General features: G+C 43.3%; 1 pseudogene; it reads left to right on the top strand.

The window, feature by feature from the left end:
• The first annotated feature begins 703 nt into the window (after nt 1–703).
• The window catches only part of LOC106604992 (protein MMS22-like), a 34246-nt pseudogene continuing 12981 nt past the window's right edge, over nt 704–21968 (top strand).

Raw genomic sequence — 21968 nt, 5'->3', positions numbered from 1 at the left:
ACCGTTTTGCAGAGACAGATCTGCATATGGAAATTAGGGTTAGCCTGTGTCCAATTTTACCTCACTGTTGTACTGTTTTTAATGAGACGGGGACACCAAGATACCAACTGTCGGGGAAGGGCATAGGACGTTACTTTCATACGAGGCTACAAATGACATACAAATATAATACATTTAATCAACTATACCAGGGATGGTCAACTTTGACGGAGGTGGGGGCCAGAAAAACCTGAACTTATAATGAGGGGCCGCAGTTGCTCTCTGGTGTGCGTATCCACGTGTGTATAACCCCCGACCCCACCACACTACAGCACATTGCGAGCAACAACAAAAAAATAGCATTCCCCTGTTGTTGTTTTTTAAGTTTTAGTTAATTTTGTGCAATTCTACACATTTTGCCATGGGGGCATATACGTTTTTGCAATTTTACATCAGTCTCTGCAATTCTACACATTTTGCCATGGGGTGGAGAGAAATGTTTGCTGTTTTTAATATGACATCTGAGTGAGATTGACTAACAACAGGGGCCCCGGATGTCATATAAGCGTACATGTAGTTAGCCAAGTTAGCTTAAGTATGAATTTGACTCTTCCCCCAGCCCCATCCCTCATCTTTCCAACCAAAGTGCCATGGCCAGACTGTTGAAATGACAGATTGTGTCTTTGTCACTTCTCTAAAGTGAACACAACGGAAGAGGACGCTGATGTCACCCTTCGCAGGGGAAAGCCAGTGTGAGCTGACCCCAGCCCTGCCACCCTGTTTCTCCTGTGCATCTGACTCGAGTCAGGAAGACACCCGGCCACTGTCATCTGACAGTTATTTTGGCAGGGGCTCCCTGAAACGGTAACGTCTCTATGAGCACACAGCTGAGGCATATATTATACTGAACAAAAATATAAACTCAACATGCAACAATTTCTAAGATTTTAGTGAGTATCAGTTCATATAAGGAAATCAGTCAATTTAAATACATTATTACTGACAGAAATACTCCTCAGTACTCCTTTGTTCAGTGTATAATCTACTGTATAAGAGTACAGAGACATTACATTAGGCATTTGCCATGACTCATGACAAAAACACCACTCCTCTTGGTAAATACAGCATGAAAGTCCCGTCTACTTCATGGATCATGTCCCACAGTGTTTTTGAATGGCCTTCAAGCATATATAATCAAATTAATAAAAAAGCGGTCATTTAAGATATGTAAAATTATATTTCTATTTGTGGATTAATTTACTCAGTCAATCAGAAATCTTCATGAAAGGCATCAGGTAGAAGTCAATTAATCCACAAATACTAATATATTTGACATATCTTAAATTACTGTGTTTTCATGAATTTGACAATATAATCTTGAAGGCCATTCAATAACAGCGTGGGACATGATCCAGGAAGTAGGTGGGACTTTCATATCGTATGTGACACATAGTAACTCAAAAGATTGTTAGATTGGACGGCTGACAACAGTGGACAGAAATAATACATATTATGTTGACCTTGTTATAATACAACAGAATCATTACTGACAATATTGTTTGAGGAAAAGTCCCTGCCTTCAGTGTCTTTTAGGCTGCAGCAGATCTAAGTGTAACGGCCGTCGTAGGAAGTGGACCAAAATGCAGCGGGTACGTGAATGCTCATATTTATTTTATTACGAACTCCACACAAAAACAACAAACCGAAACCACGAACGACCGCTAAAAGTTCTGCAGGCTAAACATAGCAGTGCACGAATACAACTTCCCACAAAGGGACAGGTGACAACAGGCTACCTAAGTATGACTCTCAATCAGCAACAACGATGTACAGCTGTTCCTGATTGAGAGACATACCAGGCCAACACAAAGAGATACACAACATAGATAGAACCTAGAATACGACACATAGAACATAACCCAAAAACCCCGGAATACTCAAACCAAACACCCCTCTACATAAACACACACCCCGAACCACATAAAACAAATACCCCCCTGCCACGTCCTGACCAAACTACAATAACAAATGACGCCTTTACTGGTCAGAACGTGACACTAAGTCACTATTGTCTTCCAAAGGCTGCTGTTACATCTGGCCCCAGCCCCTGCAGACTATGAGGAGGACACAGTGGATATCTTTGGCTTCCCATGGGTGACAGAGACTGCTCTGGTGGAATCTACCAAGCTTTTGTTCGGCCTGTTCAGGTGGGAATACAGCCAGATAATGTGGAGCCTCAGAGATGGGCTGTGCCACACCTGACACACACACACGCACAGACACGTCAAGATCAAGGCTAATCAAGATAATGTCATTCATTTTTTTCAGACTATGTATAGCTGCCTCACTGTCTCTAATTGTCAGGGTTTCGAGGTCAGTAATGTCACAATTTGTTGTCACCTTTCAGGCAAAAGCTTCTTAAACTAGAGACCCTGGTGCAGTCCAGCTCTCATGACTTTGGTAAGCTAACTTAATGTATACCTTGCTGCTCATGGTTTTGTGAGAGGTTTTGTGAGAGTTCATAAGTTGAAATTTGATATAGGTTTGTGGAAATAACCAACTGTGAAGTGATTTGGTATGGTGGTGGTTAGATGTTTTTCTAGGTTGCTGTAATGGGGAAATATTGTACTGTTTTTGTTGTACTGAATGTATTTGACAATGTTATGTTTCAGGCCAAGCCAGCAGCCTCCATTATGAGGCAGAAGACCTTAGGAAACAGTGTGTGCTGTTTCTCCAATATGTCAAAGTCGTCCTATACAGGTAATGCCTGCTGGTCAGTTATTACTGATTCTCACTGACTGTATTCCTGGCCTAGGGCATAGACTATATTTACTAGGCATATACTGTTGAAGTTGGAAGTGTACATACACCTTAGCCAAATACTTGTCTTGAGATGTTGCTTCAATATATCCACATATTTTCCTGCCTCATGATGCCATCTATTTTGTGAAGTGCACCAGTCCCTCCTGCAGCAAAGCACCCCCACAACATGATGCTAGCACCCCCGTGCTTCATGGTTGGGATGGTGTTCTTCAGCTTGCAAGCGTCCCCCTTTTTCCTCTAAACACAACAATAGTCATTATGGCCAAACAGTTTTATTTTTGTTTCATCAGACCAAATGACATTTCTCCAAAAAGTACGATCTTTGTCCCCATGTGCAGTTGCAAACCGTAGTCTGGTGTTTTTATGGTGGTTTTGGAGCAGTGGCTTCTTCCTTGCTGAGCGGCCTTTCAGGTTATGTCGATATAGGACTCGTTTGACTGTGGATATTGATACTTTTGTACCTGTTTCCTCCAGCATCTTCACAAGGTCCTTTGCTGTTGTTCTGGGATTGATTTGCACTTTTCGCACCAGAGTATGTTCATCTCTTGGAGACAGAACGCATCTCCTTCCTTAGCAGTATGATGGCTGCGTGGTCCCATGGTGTTTATACTTGCGTACTATTGTTTATACAGATGAACGTGGTACCTTCAAGCGTTTGGAAATTGCTCCCAAGGATGAACCAGACTTGTGGAGGTCGACAATTGTTTTTCTGAGGTTGTGGCTGATTTCTTTATATTTTCCAATGATGTCAAGCAAAGAGGCACTGAGTTTGAAGGTAGTCCTTGCAATACATCCACAGGTCCAACTCCAATTGACTCAAATTATGTCAATTAGCCTATCAGAAGCTTCTAAAGCCATGACATCATTTTCTGGAATTTTCCAAGCTGTTTAAAGGCACAGTCAACTTAGTGTATGTAAACTTCTGACCCACTGGAATTGTGATACAGTGAATTATAAGTGAAATAATCTGTCTGTAAACAATTGTTGGAAAAATTACTTGTGTCATGAATAAAGTAGATGTCCTATCCGACTTGCCAAAACTATAGTTTGTTAACAATACATTTGTGGAATGGTTGAAAAATTAGTTTTAATGACTCCAACCCAAGTGTATGTAAACTTCCAACTTCAACTGTACGTAGCAAGTTCCAGTAAAACACTGTAAGGATTTGCCCAAAACAAGTATTTTTATTTGAGTATTTGAATGTAAAACCAAATTGTATTTGACAGTATGCTCAAATACTTATTTCAAATGCTATTTTCAAATACCTGGGTTAAATGCATAGGAGTGTATTTGAGTCAGTGGATTTAAGTTTATCAAATACTTTGCAAGTGTATTTGCAAATACATAAAAATATTCAACTACTTGTCTTTTCAAAGAAAATATATCTCAATACTTACTTCTATTGTGGAAATTCTATGCAGGGACACTCAAAGTCAATCTTAAATGAATCATTCTTTATTATCAGCGCGCTGGAGAGGTTCCAACCAACTCAATGCACCAAGTACACATGTCGATCAGGAGCTCTACCGGGGCAGTCCCGTTAGTTCTCTAATATACTGCAGACAAGTTATATTTGCATGATTTGTATTAAGCTCATTCATAATTAATGAATCATTAACGTTAACTTCATTCATGTGACCGACCAATACTGGGTCATGCATGTGACAGACCAATACCTCGCAAGGCTTCTTCTCTAAGCTGAGATCTTGAAACTGGGATATCTTTCATTCTCAAAACAAAGGTCTGGGGGTACTGCCAAATTGCAGATACTGATAGTGAGGATTTGTTCAATCAGTCACATTATTAGAAAAGCACAAACATAAAATGTTCCATCACATTTCATAAGTATGTGAAAGTAATTTAGATATTTGAAATAGTATTTGAACCCAGGTCTGGTGAATATACCCTGATATGCTTTTACTGTATACCTCCCCTCAGCTGTTTCCTCCCTCCTGGCATTTGTTATGCCTCCACCTGGACATCCACTGGTCAGTGTTGGAGATTCTCCACCTGCTGGGGAAGAGGATGCAAGGTATGTGTTGTTTTTATTGTTGTTATTTTTAAGATCTCGTCTAACCTATCATAGGGTAATCTTCCAAGGCAAAACAAATGTCATATGCAGTACTGCAAAAATCAAATGCGGATCTGAAATACACAATATGAAGAGAGAGAAGAAAAAAAACTTGGCCTGTGTTGTCAGGCTAGTGTTGTCAGTGAATTATAGGTCTACTACATTCTTATTTGTCTGTTTGACCTTTGCAGGTTAGGTGGTGTACGCCCACCAGTTTGTGAACCTGACTGGGGAGAACCTGACCAACAACAGCCTGTTTGAGGAGCATCTCTGCAACCTGCTCTCTGACCTCACTGGCCTGGCCATCGGAAAATACAGCAAGGTAATGTGTATGGGGTTATACATGTGTTTTGTGTTCCTTAACAATGCTAACCATTGAGTAAGCCATGAGGCAAACCCCTTAAAAATGCTCCAGGGGCGCCACACTATGGCTGACCCTGTGCTCCCATCTCTCTGTGGGTGGGTGGTATATTTTTGTTGTTGTTGTATTTTATTAGGATCCCCATTAGCTGTTGCAAAAGCAGCAGCTACAGTACTTTTCCTGGGGTCCACACAGAACATGAAACATGACAACACAGAACATTAATAGACAAGAACAGCTCAAGGACAGAACTACATACTTTTTTTTTAAAGGCACACGTAGCCTACATATCAATGCATACACACACACTATCTAGGTCAAATAGGGGAGAGGCGTTGTGCCGTGAGGTGTTGCTTTATCTGTTTTTGAAACCAGGTTTGCTGTTTATTTGAGAAATATGAGATGGAATGGAGTTCCATGCAATAATGGCTCTATATAATACTGTACACTTTAAAAACAATTGTTCTGGATTTGGGGACTATGAAAAGACCCCAGGTGGCATGTCTGGTGGGGTAAGTGTGTGTGTCAGAGCTGTGTATAAGTTGACCTTGCAAACTATTTGGGATTTTCAACACATTAATGTTTCTTATAAATGGAAGAAGTGATGCAGTCAGTCTCTCCTAAACTCTTAGCTAAGAGAAAGTATTTATGTCAGCCCTCTGTTTACAATGAAGAGAAAGACGTGCCACTCTGTTCTGGGCCAGCTGCAGCTTAACTACAGTGGGGGAAAAAAGTATTTGATCCCCAGCTGATTTTGTACGTTTGCCCATTTACAAAGAAATTATTAGCCTATAATTTTAATGGTAGGTTAATTTGAACAGTGAGAGACAGAATAACAACAAAAAAATCCAGAAAAACGCATGTCAAAAATGCGTTAATGTGCTTCTTCTTGAGCCACTCCTTTGTTGCCTTGGCCATGTGTTTTGAGTCATTGTCATGCTGGAATACCCATCCACGACCCATTTTCAATGCCCTGGCTGAGGGAAGGATGTTCTCACCCAAGATTTGACGGTACATGGCCCCGTCCATCGTCCCTTTGATGCGGTGAAGTTGTCCTGCCCCCTTAGCAGAAAAACACCCCCAAAGCATAATGTTTCCACCTCCATGTTTGACGGTGGAGATGGTGTTCTTGGGGTCATTGGCAGCATTTCTCCTCCTCCAAACACGGCGAGTTGAGTTGATGCCAAAGAGCTCCATTTTGGTCTCATCTGACCACAACACTTTCACCAGTTGTCCTCTGAATCATTCAGATGTTCATTGGCAAACTTCAGACGGGCATGTATATGTATTCTTGAGCAGGGGGACCTTGCGGGCGCTGCAGGATTTCAGTCCTTCACGGCGTAGTGTGTTACCAATTGTTTTCTTGGTGACTATGGTCCCAGCTGCCTTGAGATCATTGACAAGATCCTCCCGTGTAGTTCTGGGCTGATTGCTCACCGTTCTCATGATCATTGCAACCCCACGAGGTGAGATCTTGCATGGAGCCCCAGGCCGAGGGATATTGACAGTTCTTTTGTGTTTCTTCCATTTGCGAATAATCGCACCAACTGTTGTCACCTTCTTACCAAGCTGCTTGGCGATGGTCTTGTAACCCATTCCAGCCTTGTGTAGGTCTACAATGTTGTCCCTGACATCCTTGGAGAGCGCTTTGGTCTTGGCCATGGTGGAGAGTTTGGAATCTGATTGATTGATTGCTTCTGTGGACAGGTGTCTTTTTTACAGGTAACAAACTGTGGTTAGGAGCACTCCCTTTAAGAGTGTGCTCCTAATCTCAGCTCGTTACCTGTATAAAAGACACCTGGGAGCCAGAAATCTTTCTGATTGAGAGGGGGTCAAATACTTATTTCCCTCATTAAAATGCAAATCAATTTATAACATTTTTGACATGCGTTTTTCTGGATATTTTTGTTGTTATTCTGTCTCTCACTGTTCAAATAAACCTACCATTAAAATTATAGACTGATCCTTTCTTTATCAGTGGGCAAACGCACAAAATCAGCAGGGGAACAAATACTTTTTTCCCCCACTGTATGTCTTTCCTTGCAGCAGTGGACTAGAGCCTGCAGAACTTGCTTTTTGGAGTGTGGTGTTAAAAAAGCAGAGCATCTCTTTATTACGGACAGACCTCTCCCCATCTTTACAACCATTTAATCTATATGTTTTGACCATGACAGTTTACAATCTAAGGTAACCCCAAGTAATTTAGTCTCCTCAACTTGTTCAACAGCCACACCATTCATTACCAGATTCAGCTGAGGTCTAGAACTTAGGAAATTATTTTTTACCAAATACAATGCTCTTAGTTTTAGAGATGTTCAGGACCAGTTTATTACTAGCCACCTATTCCAAAACAGACTGCAACTCTTTGTTAAGGGTTTCAGTGACTTCATTAGTTGGGGTTGATGATGTGTATATGGTTGAATCATCAGCATACATGGACACACATGCTTTGTTTAATGCCAGTGGCCGGTCATTGGTAAAAATAGAAAAGAGTAGAAGGCCTAGAGAGCTGCCCTGCGGTACACCACACTTTACATGTTTGACATTAGAGAAGCTTCAATTTGAGTTCTATTAGATAGATAGCTCTGAATCCACAATATGACAGAGGTTGAAAAGCCATAACACAAGTTTTTTTCAACAACAGGTTATTGTCAATAATATCAAAGACTGCACTGAAATCCAACAGTACAGCTCCCACAATATTCTTATTAGCAGTTTCTTTCAACCAATCATCAGTCACTTGTGTCAGTGCAGTACATGTTGTGTGCCCTTCTCTATAAGCATGCTGAAAGTCTGCAATAGCATTGTATTTGGTCAAACACAATTTTTTCCAACAGTTTGCTAAGAGCTGGCAGCAAGCTTATAGGTCTGCTGTTAGAACCAGTAAAGGCCGCTTTACCACTCTTGGGTAGCGGAATTACTTTGGCTTGCCTCCACGCCTGAGGACAAAGACTTTCCTCTAGGCTCAGATTAAAGATATGATAGATAGGAGTGGCCATAGAGTCAGCTACCATCCTCAGTAGCTTTCCAAGTTGTCAATGCCAGGAGGTTTGTCATTATTAACTTTACAAAATTAAAACTTGCAATGCTTTTCTTTCATAATTTTTTTGTTGTTGCATGAATACAATGGCTCACTGTTCGTTGTTGTAATTTCCTGCCTATGTTTGTCCCCTTTGCCAATGAAGTAATCAATATGTAGTAAGTCAGCCAGTCAGATATACAGCCAGACTTATTAGCCACTCCTTTTGAGCCATCTCTTTGAACCATTCAGTTTTTCAATTCCTCATCAATCCATGGAGCCTTAACAGTTCTAACAGTCCGTTTTTTAACATGTGCATGTTTATCAATAACTGGAAGAAGCAATTTCATAAATTCATCAAGTGCAGGGTCTGGATGCTCCTTATTAATCACATCAGACCAACACATATTTAAACATCAACCACATAAGAGTCACAGCAAAATCTTTTGTATGAGCTCTTATACATTATTTTAGGCCCAGCTGTTGGAACTTTGGCTTTCCTGGATATAGCTACTATATTGTGATCACTGCATCGAATGGGTACGGATACAGCTTTAGAACAAAGTTCTACAGTATTAGTAAAAATGTGATCAATACATGTGGATGATCTTGTTCCTATAGTGTTTGTAAACACCCTGGTAGGTTGATTAATAACCTGAACCAGATTACAGGCACTGGTTACAGTAAGAAGCTTCCTCTTGAGCCGACAACTTGATGAAAACCAGTCAGTTTTCAGGTCCCCAAGAAAGTAGACTTCTCTGTTTATACCACATACACTATCAAGCATTTCACACATATTATTTAGACATTGACTGTTCACACTTGGTGGCCTCTAGCAACACCCCAAAAGAAAAGACTTTAGATGTGCCAAGTGAACCTGCAGCCACAACACTTCAATAACACTTGACATAAGATCTTCTCTAAGCATTACAGGGATATGGCTCTGAAATATATATATATACAGTCCCCATAAGCATTTCTGTCTCTTCTATAGATGTTATATCCTTGAATTGCTACTGCTGTATCATCAAATGAACTATCCAAGTGACTCACAGAAATGTCTAATATATGAATGTTATCTGATGTTAGCAAGTTATTGATTTCATGAACCTTATTTCTAAGGCTACATATATTAGGGCTAATTTCAGCCTTTTCCTTGGTAGCTTATCAGAGATAGACATAATACTGAGAAGAGCAAACAAAGCAAGATTTAAAAAAAATACATTCAGCAGTCCATTAATCAATTGGGGTGTGTGTGTGTGTGCTGCGGGGTTGAAGCTACGAACCCATAGGCTTGGCTCTCTCATCCCTTCCAGGCTTCTGTGAGGGAGGGTGGACAATGAGCCAGTCATGGCAGATGTAAGCAATGTGATTGTGTCTAAGAGTTGGGGGAGAAGAAAAACAAAAAACGAATGCCTAATAACTTTTTGTATGGTTATAATACTGCCTGGAACGGGTGAAATCGATAGGTAATTTAAAACCTTCAGGCAACATTTACATCTCCGTAAGAGTTAGTAGCCTCTTCCGAGGCTTAGGCTTTTGGGGTAAGGGTATTTCTAACTCTCTCCTCTGTTCTAGGTAAGGCCTACTGAGGCCCTTAACCAGCCATCACTACCACTGCACCTGCACCAAAGAGCTGTGGATACTACCTATACACTTACTGGAACACAGGAGCAAAGTGTTACACAAACAGGTGAACACACACACACACATTCACACTTGATGTAACTATGATTTGGTGACCATTGGATTTTATCTGCAATTAATCAAATTTGACATAGCGTTTGTATTTACAACTGTGTGTGTGTGTGTGTGTGTGTGTGTGTGTGTGTGTGTGTGTGTGTGTGTGTGTGTGTGTGTGTGTGTGTGTGTGTGTGTGTGTGTGTGTGTGTGTGTGTGCGTACTTGTGTGTGTTTCTCCGTAGTCTTTCTGGAACTACATGAACACACTGCTGCGGTCTCTGATCAGTGGCCAGCCTGTAGCAGAGGAGTACGGTGTGCTCCCTACACACTGTAAAGACCCTCTGGGCTTCACCTGGTGGCTTGTCACTCACTTGGCTGAGCTGGGACAATACAGCAGAAACGGGGCCTTCCAAAACGAGGTACCGTAATTTCCAGACTATTAAGCGCACATGAATATAAGCCGCACCCACTGAATTAAATTTATTTATTTTTTTGAACATAAATAAGCCGCACATGTCTATAAGCCGCAGGTGCCTACCGGTACATTGAAACAAATGAACTTTACACAGGCTTTAACGAAACACGGCTTGTAACAAAAATAAATAGGCTTTAACGAAACACGGCTTGTAACAAAAATAAATAGGCTTTAACGAAACACGGCTTGTAACAAAAAATGTAAAATTAGCAGTAAGCTTTAGTTGTCTTTTCCAACGTCTTATCATCAACTCATTAAGACCAAGCTCCCGTGCAGCAGCTCTATTTCCTTTTCCAACAGCCAGATCAATCGCCTTCAACTTGAAAGCTGCATCATATGCATTTCTCCGTGTCTTTGCCATGATGAGGGTGACAAAATGACTACCGTAATCAGAATGATGGGAAGTTTAAGAGCGCTCGTTTTAATCTAAACAGTAAACAAAAAAGTTGTTTGACCTTAACCCGTTCGGCAATTTCATTGGTCTAATGAAAGCTTCATGCCGGTAAAAAACTGAGCACGTCACAGAATGTGTTTTTTTGGAGAAAAAAAAATTGAAAGCGGGAAAAATCCATATAATGGCCGCGTCATTGTTTAAGCCGCGAGGTTCAAAGCCTGGGAAAAAAGTTGCGGTTTATAGTCCGGAATTTACGGTAATCTACCTGAGATTAGGGGGTATAAGGAGGGATGTCCTAAACTGTAAAGGGGTGTGATTTTTCCTGATTAATCAGATATGGCTGAATTTGTGAAATGTGTCCTCCATTTATAGTTTAAACGGTCAAAATCCTGTTTTGGCCCGATCGCATCCCCTGTTAAGATGAAAGTCACAGGCTGCAATTTTGACTTCTTGCCAAGCTTATTAGACTGTATGTTTTGTTGGTAATATAATGTATGCTCTGGTCTCACAGAAACAGCAGTTTTGTGGGTGAGCTGCTCTATTCCACCTGTAACCCTAAGGTAGGCTCTCGCTCAAAGAGGATATGGGTTATGGATGGGAGCATGGTTTCAGTGTACAGTTATAATTAGTTTGTTGATTGATCTGTGTGTGTTGCAGAGAACGCTACAGGAGGATCAGATCAGAATGCACGTCCACTGCTGCCTGAATCTGTCTGTGCTATGGAAACCTAACAATAGCACTGTCACCACAAAACCTGGTAAGGAACACCTCTAACACACCACTCTAAGACATGAACAATATGTAATGTACTCCTCAAAATATCCCACTTACATTCTCCCCTCCCTCCAAAGCGGTTCGATCACAGTGCCCTGGTTAGGGGTGTCAGGGCTCTGCAGTGTGAGCAGAACCCCCCTGGCCCTGTTGGACCAGGCCCGGATCTACTGCTCCCCTTCCCCCCTCCTTTCTCCCAGCCACACCCAACTGTACCGCTCAGCCAACTCCTTTCACATCTTCCTCAGAGTGCTGGCTCTCTACCTGGCCCAGGAGAACGCAGGCGGCGCCCCCTGGAGGCAGATCAAGGGCAGGTGAGGTGTGTGTGTGTATGTAGGGATGGGTAACATGGAGGGGTACAGAAAAGGAGGCCAGTTAAACCCCTAAGGTACTCTTTAAATGGAGCTAAATTAGTTTTGTTCAATATTATGTTGATATGAAATACTGTCCCAAGGGGGACAGGTAAGTCCACACTCACAGGCACACACACACGCACAGACACGTCAAGATCAAGGCACAGAGAGTCGTGTCTGTGCGTGTGTGTGTGCCTGCCAGGTGTGGCACAGCCCATCTCTGAGGCATTGCTATTTGCTCAGACTCCCAGGGAGAGCAGGTGTCTCAGGAGGAACCTCCACCTGCCTCTCCTCTCCTCCCAGCGGAGGCCAGCCTAGTCCCACTGAGCCACACATCAAACCCACAGCTGCTTCCCAAACTCCCCCAGCCATGGCTCCACTTTCTGGGGGAGACCAAAGACGATAAGCCCATGGATCCCAACATCAGAACGTGGCCTGGGACGGGCCCGGCTGGGCGCCAGCGAGAAGGATAAATCCGCCTAATGACTTCCCTCTGTCTGGAACGTGCTCAGCCGCTCCACAGACATGAAGGCTAATTAGCTAACGAGCATGGCGGTTAATTCCCCTTAACGAAGCCGTGTTGGTTTCCAGCACGGATGGGGGTGGGCAGCGGCAGGGAGGTTGCTGGCAGGGACCGGACTGGGCTGGGCCTGGTCCAGATTAGAACACCCCCTCTCCCTCTGTCTCTGCTCCAGTTCCCTCGAGAAGAGCCGGGCGTGCTTATGGCGTTCCGGCAACGTTCCGGCAGCGTTCTCGCTGGCTGGACCGGCTCCATGGGAGGCCTGTGGTGGCTGCATTACTGGGATCGACTGGGAGAGCGCTGATCTCTTATGCCGGGAGTCGTGAGCATCTGCTTGCCTCCGGAAAAATATGTCCAGGATAAACAAACACACAGACACGCAGACGGACTGTCTGTCTGACAGACAGAAAACACAGGAAAAAGCCTCCCAACCTGTTACAGACAAACTGTAAATCCATTTCCCACTGCTGTTTTTCTCTAAATGGATCTCCCTATCTACCTTCTCTCTTTTTCTCATCTTTCGCTTCTTCTCACAATCTCTTCCTGCCTTAGGTTATTTTTCGACATGTATACCATCCATACACCTTTTACCTTCTCCTCCTCCCACTCTCTCTCCCTGTAGCATGTAGCAGAACTTTAGAACCAGTCATGGTTAGGGCTGTTACAGTGACCGTATTACCGCCACACCGGCAGTCATGGGTCATGACCGCAGTCAAATTCTACGTGACCGCTGAGTCACGGTAACTAAGCTTCTCCAAGCTCTGACGGTCATTAGTAGCATATTAAACTTGCTAACTGCCTGGTACTCAGCACTTTATTGTCCCTCTAATCACTCTGCCATAAATGCAAATGTGATTGAAAATAAAATCGAACACTTAATGAGAGCTCATGTTGAGGAACATTTCTATAGGCTATACAATTGCGCGAGAAAACAAGAGTTTTGATGGTTTTCTATTAAAAAGAGGATTGCATCAGCTTTCTATAGGCTAGGCCTCTATTTATTTCTCAACTTATCCTAATTTTTTGCATATTGCTTCGCTTTACAACAGGAATATAGCCTACCTGGCATGAAAATGAACCACAGGAAAAGCGTCCTCCATTCGCTATTGAAGTGCATAGATTACATGTATTTTTCCCCCTGCCCCTGTTCCGAGACAGGTGCATGATAATGGTCCATTCTAAATCATAACTCATTTCACACACAGAGTACCAGTTAAAAGTTTGGACACACCTACTCATTCAAGGGTTTTCTTAATTCTTTACTATTTTCTACATTGTAGAATAATAGTGAAGACATCAAAACTATAAAATAACACATATGGAGTCATGTAGTAACCAAAAAAGTGTTAAACAAATCAAAATATATTTTATATTTTTCAAAGTAGTCACCCTTTGCCTTGATGACAGCTTTGCACACTCTTGGTAAAATAGTTCAAATAAAGAAAAACCCTGGAATGAATCGCTGTGTCCAAACTTTTGACTGGTACTGTACATTATTTAATATATGTAAAGACAAGATTAAATTAAGAATGGTCTGATGGGTGACAATATCAGCCTTTCACTTGTGAATGATGTATTATCTGTCGCTTGTGAATGATGCCTAGTGTGTGCAGTCAGGCAAGAAACAGCGCATTACTTCTTTTTGCGACTTTTTCAAATCATAGTCACACACCTCATGTAGCCTGTTGATAAGGTTTGTATCACAACTAAAGTGGCAAAATATCTTCTTAAAATTAAGCACATTAATCCTCTTTACAATCAGTGTAAAGCCTGATTGTACCACCAGAGGTGGGATCAAGTCTTAGCACTCAAGTCCCAAGTCAAGTCCCAAGTCAAGACAGGCAAGTCCGAGTCAAGTCTCAAGTCAGATCGTCAAGTATCAAGTCAAGTCTTAAGTCCTAAACTTTGAGTTTCGAGTTTAAAACGAGTCATAATGTGCTCTTCACCAAATGTTAAAAGGTATTACAAGAGTAATAGTGTATTACATTTACGCAAATCATGAATGCTTTTAAAAATATCTAAATATTTATTACTTTCCAAATAAACATTATATTTCCATGGAGAAAGACACACACCCCCCCAATAGTGATCGACTATTGAGGATCGCAATGGGGCGCAATCGCCCAACCTTAACACACACTCTTTCTCTCACTGTGTGGTTACAGTAGGTTAATGTATGTCAATGGTTTTAGGAACAGCAGTAACATCAGGCAGGATTTAGGTTACCAACTGCCTAGCCAGTTGTACCTCAATCTTGGGTGCAATGATCACGTTCCCGCACTGACTGACTGTGTGGAGGCTCATTGATTTAACGTTACACAAGCCTACATGATACACCAGTAAAGTAATAAAATATATAGCTGTCGGCTATATTAGCCACGATTTACCGTTCTTTGTGCAGCTTCAAATGTCGAACAAAGTTGGAAATTGTTGCGCCTCCGTCTGTAATTTTCTTCCCGCGTGTTTTTCAAGTTGCAATTCGTTTTTTGTCGTCTTTATATCCGAAAATAATAATTTGGGGTATCGTCTTTCCAAGGGCTCCATCAGAATTCACCCGCTGATGTTCCTCTGCACTGCCACGCACAATGTTTTCTCAGCTGGCACAATTTGATTGGCTGCTGTCCGATTCAAACTGTAATCCGTTAAATGAAGAGTTTGATGCGCTGCACACTTTTTTTAATAGCAGAATTTTTTATATTTGGGCTTGGGGAGGGTATCAAGTCAGGTTGAGTCATAAGGCTCAAGTCCAAGTCAAGTCACAAGTCATTGGTGTTAAAGTCAAAGTTGAGTTGCAAGTCATCATATTTGTCATGACTCGAGTCCACACCTCTGCTAACTGCCATACGTAGGCGGCACGTGAGTTTCAAGTTTGGGGAAGATATTTTTCACCTTGAAAATGCACCTTTATAATAATGCATAATCGCATTTGTGGTGTCATGACTCTCACTCCTGGGTGAGGATCTAAGATCGCATCAGAGAGGAGAGCTTAACCTCTCTAGGGTAGGTGGCACCAAATCGTCCCACCTACGTAACAGCCAGTGTAATCCCGTGGCGCGTTATTCAAAAACCTCAAAAATGCAAAAACTTCAATTTTTCAAACATATGACTATTTTACACCATTTTAAAGACAAGACTCTCGTTAATCTAACCACACTGTCCGATTTCAAAAAGGCTTTACAACGAAAGCAAAACATTAGATTATGTCAGCAGAGTACCCAGCCAGAAATAATCAGACACCCATTTTTCAAGCTAGCATATAATGTCACATAAACCCAAACCACAGCTAAATGCAGCACTAACCTTTGATGATCTTCATCAGATGACAACCCTAGGACATTATGTTATACAATACATGCATGTTTTGTTCAATCAAGTTCATATTTATATCAAAAACCAGCTTTTTACATTAGCATGTGACTAGCATGTGACTAGCATTCCCACCGAACACTGCCGGTGAATTTACTAAATTACTCACGATAAACGTTCACAAAAAGCATAACAATTATTTTAAGAATTATAGATACAGAACTCCTCTATGCACTCGATATGTCCGATTTTAAAATAGCTTTTCGGTGAAAGCACATTTTGCAATATTCTCAGTAGATAGCCCGGCATCACAGGGCTAGCTATTTAGACACCCAGCAAGTTTAGCACTCATCAAAGTCAGATTTACTATAAGAAAAATGTTATTACCTTTGCTGTCTTCGTCAGAATGCACTCCCAGGACTTCTACTTCAATAACAAATGTTGGTTTGGTTCAAAATAATCCATAGTTATATCCAAACAGCGGCGTTTTGTTTGTGCGTTCAAGACACTATCCGAAAGGGTAAATAAGGGTGACGAGCATGGCGCAATTCGTGACAAAAAAATTGTAAATATTCCATTACCGTACTTCGAAGCATGTCAACCGCTGTTTAAAATCAATTTTTATGCCATTTTTCTCATAAAAAAGCGATAATATTCCGACCGGGAATCTGCGTTTAGGTAAACAGACGAAAGAAAATAAAGCATTCGGTCGACTCGGGCACGCGCCTAAGCCCATAGTACTCTGATCGGCCACTTGCCAAAAGCGATAATGTGTTTCAGCCAGAGGCTGCCTCGATATCGTTCAGCTTTTTCCCGGGCTCTGAGAGCCTATGGGAGCCGTAGGAAGTGTCACGTTAGAGCAAAGATCCTCAGTCCTCAATAAAAAGAGCCAAGATGAAACACAGTTTGTCAGACAGGCCACTTCCTGCATGGAATCTTCTCAGGTTTTGGCCTGCCATTTGAGTTCTGTTATACTCACAGACACCATTCAAACAGTTAGAAACTTTAGGGTGTTTTCTATCCAAAGCCAATAATTATATGCATATTCTAGTTACTGGGCAGGAGTAGTAACCAGATTAAATCGGGTACATTTTTTATCCGGCCGTGTCAATACTGCCTCCTAGCCCTAACAGGTTAAGTATAAGAATACTTTTGTGAAGATGAAATGTGATTTTAGCCTTTAAAGGAGAATTGTTTTTCATATAAACTTTTGCCAAGTCAGTAACCACGCCCACGTGAGCACAGACATTGTGGCAACGTGATGGAACCGCCCTCCAAGGCGAGTGCTTTAAAGAACTTGCTGAAGAATTAACATATTAGACCAAAACATGCTGGGTTGCTGCCATTGAGACCAGTCTACGAGCAGTGCGAGCTGAATATGTGACAAATGGTTTAAAACTACAAGACCAGACAATGGTGGGACCCTCTGGAACTCTTTAGTGAAGAGAATAGGGACTATACCGGAACATTCAGTCTGCAGCTTTTTAAATACCGGTTGCCTAGTAAACTCGACTGAGGACCACCGCGTGTTTACCTCTGAAGGATCCAGTCTAACGAACACTACAACTACTAAGTACATTGTGACCTCTGGTGGACAACCAGAGACTTGCATCAAACTACTCGCCATAGACGGATCGAGTGGTTTCAACAGAGAGTGACGACAAAGATATACAAACATAAATATATACATTGCACTTCTTTTCGAATGTGCTGTTGTTCATGTGCAATGTATCCACATTCCCATGAGCATAGTTTTCCAACTGTATGTACAATGGGTACCCTCTCTGTCTTTCCCGCTCTTTATCTGTCCCCACCCCCTTTTTTGTATTTTACCCCCTTTTTCTCCCCAATTTCGTGATATCCAATTGCGATCTTGTCTCATCGCTGCAACTCCCCAACAGGCTTAGAAGAGGCGAAGGTCGAGTCATGCATCCTCTGAAACATGACCTGCCAAACTACGCTTCTTAACACCCGCTCACTTAACCTTGAAACCAGCTGCACCAATGTGTCAGAGGAAACACCATTCAACTGACCATCAAAGTCAGCCTGCAGGCGACAGGCCTACCACAAGGAGTTGCTAGAGGGCAATGAGCCAAGTAAAGCTCCTCCGACCAAACCTTCCTCTAACCCAGACAACGCTGGGCCAATTGTGTGCCGCCCTATGGGACTCCCAGTCACGGCCAGTTGTGACACAGCCTGGAGTCGAACCCGGGTTTGTAGTGACGCCTCAAGCACTGCGATAGACTGCTGCTCCACTCAGGAGGACCAGAATCATTGCTTTTAAATGTTTTTTTGATGTGAATGGTTGTATTAATTTGGGATCTATCACATCCAACAACTGTCCCAGAGTCTGTTTGGAATATTTAGTTCTCGCACAAAAGGACTAGTTGACCAATAGAATAGGTAAACTTTCATACTATGGGCGATAGTAGATTGACATAGGCTAGTGCTTTTGCTGTTCGTTAGGCATGCTCATCTTGTTGGCTGACGAAAAGTAAATGTGACAGTTCTTCTAACACCTTCAATATGCGCCTTGGAATTCGATAAGGACACGCGCAGTTGTGTCCCCGATGTGTCTGTCTTCACTTGTAGCCTTCTATGGAGCTGAGATGCCTGTGAGAAGGACCCAATCACATGATGGGCATTGGCTAATAAGAATTGATTGGCAGCCAGGAGAAGGGAATTATGATTATTATATTCATCCCACAACGGCCACTTTGGCTGCAAAAAGGCATGGAATTCTTTAGGGGGTATTGGGCCACACAAGGGGGATGCCACACAGAAATTCGAGGCCTGGTGAGAATATTATCAAGTGCTTGTCAAATCGTGAATGAGAGACTGATGAAGTGTGTACAGCCTGCAGAAAAAAAACAAAGCAGAGCTCATGTGACCTTTTTCCAATCATCATTAGAGTCGCATCATGCAGCCTTAGAATGTTTTAAAAATCTAAACATAGTGCATTCGGAAAGTATTCACACCTGTCTATATAAGGTCCCACAGTTGACAGTGCATGTCAGAGCAAAAACAAAGCCATGAGGTCGAAGGAATTGTCCATAGAGCTCAGAGGCAGGATTTTGTCTAGGCACAGTTCTGGGGAAGGGTACCAAAACATTTCTGCAGCATTGAAGGTCCCCAGGAACACTGTGGACTCCATCATTCTTAAATGGAAGAAGTTTGGAACCACAAAGACTCTTCCTAGAGGTGGCCAGCCGGCCAAACTGAGCAATCGTGAGTAGAAGGGCCTTGGTCAGGGAGGTGACCAAGAACCCGATGGTCACTCTGACAAAGCTCCAGAGTTCCTCTGTGGAGATGGGAGAACCTTTGAGAAGGACAACCATCTCTGCAGCACTCCACCAATCAGGCCTTTATGGTAGTTTGGCCAGACGGAAGCCACTCCTCAGTAAAAGGCACATGACAGCCCGCTTGGAGTTTGCGAAAAGGCACCTAAAGGACTCTCAGACCATGAGAAACAAGATTCTCTGGTCTGATGAAGCCAAGATTGAACTCTTTGGCCTGAATGCCAAGCGTCACCTCTGGAGGAAACCTGGCACCATCCCTACGGTGAAGCATGGTGGTGGCAATCATGCTTTGGGGATGTTTTTCAGCGGCAGGGATTGAGAGACTAGACAGGATCAACGGTAAGATGAACAGAGCAATGTACAGAGAGATCCTCGATGAAAACCTGCTTCAGAGCTCTCACGACCTCAGACTGGGGCATAGGTTCACCTTCCAACAGGACAACGATCTGCAGAGAAGAATGGGAAAAACTCCCCAAATTCAGGTGTGCCAAGCTTGTAGCGTCGTACCCAAGAAGACTCAAGGCTGTAATTGCTGCCAAAGGTCCTTCAACAAAGTACTAAGTAAAGGTTCTGAATACTTATGTAAATGTCATATTTCCATATTTCATTTTTTATTTTTATTTTTACATTTGCTAAAATGTCTAAAAACCTGTTTTGCTTTGTCATTATGGGGTATTGTGTGTAGATTGATGAGGGGGGGGGATGATTTAACCCATTTTAGAATAAGGCTGTAACGTAACAAAAGGAGGAAAAAGTCAAGGGGTCTGAATACCTTCCGAATGCACTGTATAGCCCAACATTTTTATCACAACTAAAGTTGCATAAATAACTCTAAATTAAGCATATAGGAAGACTTGTTTCTTTGTTAATCGCTCAACACAGAATATATCGTTTCTATTTCATTCAGCTATGTGTCACGTCCTGACCAGCAGATGGAGCTAGTGTTTTAATTTTGGTCAGGACGTGGCATGTTTGTGTTTGTTAAATGTTGGGTTGATGATTGGGACTTCCAATTGAAGGCAGGTGTGTATAGTTGCCTTTGATTGGAAGTCCTATATAGGTGTGTGTGTTTGTCTTTGGGGTTGTGGGGAATTGTTCTGTGTTGAGCCTATGCTTTGCCAGACTGTTTGTTGGTTGTTCGTTCATTCTCATGGTTTGTTATTTTGGCATTCATTTTGATAGTTAATAAAAGTCAAGATGAGCCTGCACATACCTGCTGCGTTTTGGTCCTCTTCTCTCCAGTACGACATTTTTAAGGATGAGTACAACTATTTTTATGCCAGAATTCCCCACCAACAAAGGACCAAGCAGCGGAAGAAGGCTGGCGAGGTAAGGGAGACCGAGAGGCACCCCCAAGAATTTTTTAGGGGGGGGCACAAGGGCTGTTTGACGGGGCAAGAGCTGCCCGCCAGTCAACAGTCGTCATCAGAGCTGCCCGCCAGTCAACAGTCGTCGTCAGAGCTGCCCGCCAGTCAACAGTCGTCGTCAGAGCTGCCCGCCAGTCAACAGTCGTCGTCAGAGCTGCCCGCCAGTCAACAGTCGTCGTCAGAGCTGCCCGCCAGTCAACAGTCGTCGTCAGAGCTGCCCGCCAGTCAACAGTCGTCGCAGTCAACAGTCGTCAGAGCTGCCCGCCAGTCAACAGTCGTCAGAGCTGCCCGCCAGTCAACAGTCGTCAGAGCTGCCCGCCAGTCAACAGTCGTGAGAGCTGCCCGCCAGTCAACAGTCGTCAGAGCTGCCCGCCAGTCAACAGTCGCCAGAGAGGTCAGACTGCGCTGAACTGCCGGAGAGGTCAGACTGCGCTGAACTGCCGGAGAGGCCAGACTGCGCTGAACTGCCGGAGTGGCCAGACTGCGCTGAACTGCCGGAGTGGCCAGACTGCGCTGAACTGCCGGAGTGGCCAGACTGCGCTGAACTGCCGGAGTGGCCAGACTGCGCTGAACTGCCGGAGTGGCCAGACTGCGCTGAACTGCCGGCGTGGCCAGACTGCGCTGAACTGCCGGCGTGGCCAGACTGCGCTGAACTGCCGGCGTGGCCAGACTGCCCCGAACTGCCGGCGTGGCCAGACTGCCCCGACTGTCCCGAGTTGCCAGACTGCCCCGAGTTGCCAGACTGCCCCGACTGTCCCGAGTTGCCAGACTGCCCCGACTGTCCCGAGTTGCCAGACTGCCCCGACTGTCCCGAGTTGCCAGACTACCCCGACTGTCCCGAGTTGCCAGACTGTCCCGAGTTGCCAGACTGTCCCGAGTTGCCAGACTGCCCCGACTGTCCCGAGTTGCCAGACTGCCCCGACAGCCTGGAACGGCCTGCACCTGAGCCACCTCCAGGATAGGTGGGTTGGGGAGGGAGGGTGTAGCACAGTGCCGTCGTTGACGGCAGCCACCCTCCCTTCCCTCCCTTATGGTTTAGGGGTTATTGTTTGTTGGGTTTTTGTTGGGGTATTGGGGATTTTCTTGTTTTTCTTTTTTAGGTGCATTCCGGGGTCTGCACCTTGAGGGGGGGGTACTGTCACGTCCTGACCAGCAGATGGAGCTAGTGTTTTAATTTTGGTCAGGACGTGGCATGTTTGTGTTTGTTAAATGTTGGGTTGATGATTGGGACTTCCAATTGAAGGCAGGTGTGTATAGTTGCCTTTGATTGGAAGTCCTATATAGGTGTGTGTGTTTGTCTTTGGGGTTGTGGGGAATTGTTCTGTGTTGAGCCTATGCTTTGCCAGACTGTTTGTTGGTTGTTCGTTCATTCTCATGGTTTGTTATTTTGGCATTCATTTTGATAGTTAATAAAAGTCAAGATGAGCCTGCACATACCTGCTGCGTTTTGGTCCTCTTCTCTCCAGTACGACATTTTTAAGGATGAGTACAACTATTTTTATGACACTATGTTACATTTTATTCTTCATACTATAAAATAATATAAT

This window comes from Salmo salar, chromosome ssa05, assembly GCF_905237065.1.
Source record: "Salmo salar chromosome ssa05, Ssal_v3.1, whole genome shotgun sequence".
In the NCBI taxonomy this organism is placed as follows: Eukaryota; Metazoa; Chordata; class Actinopteri; order Salmoniformes; family Salmonidae; genus Salmo; species Salmo salar.
Note: the sequence above shows the minus strand (reverse complement) of the source record. Positions and strands in the feature narration are given on the sequence as shown.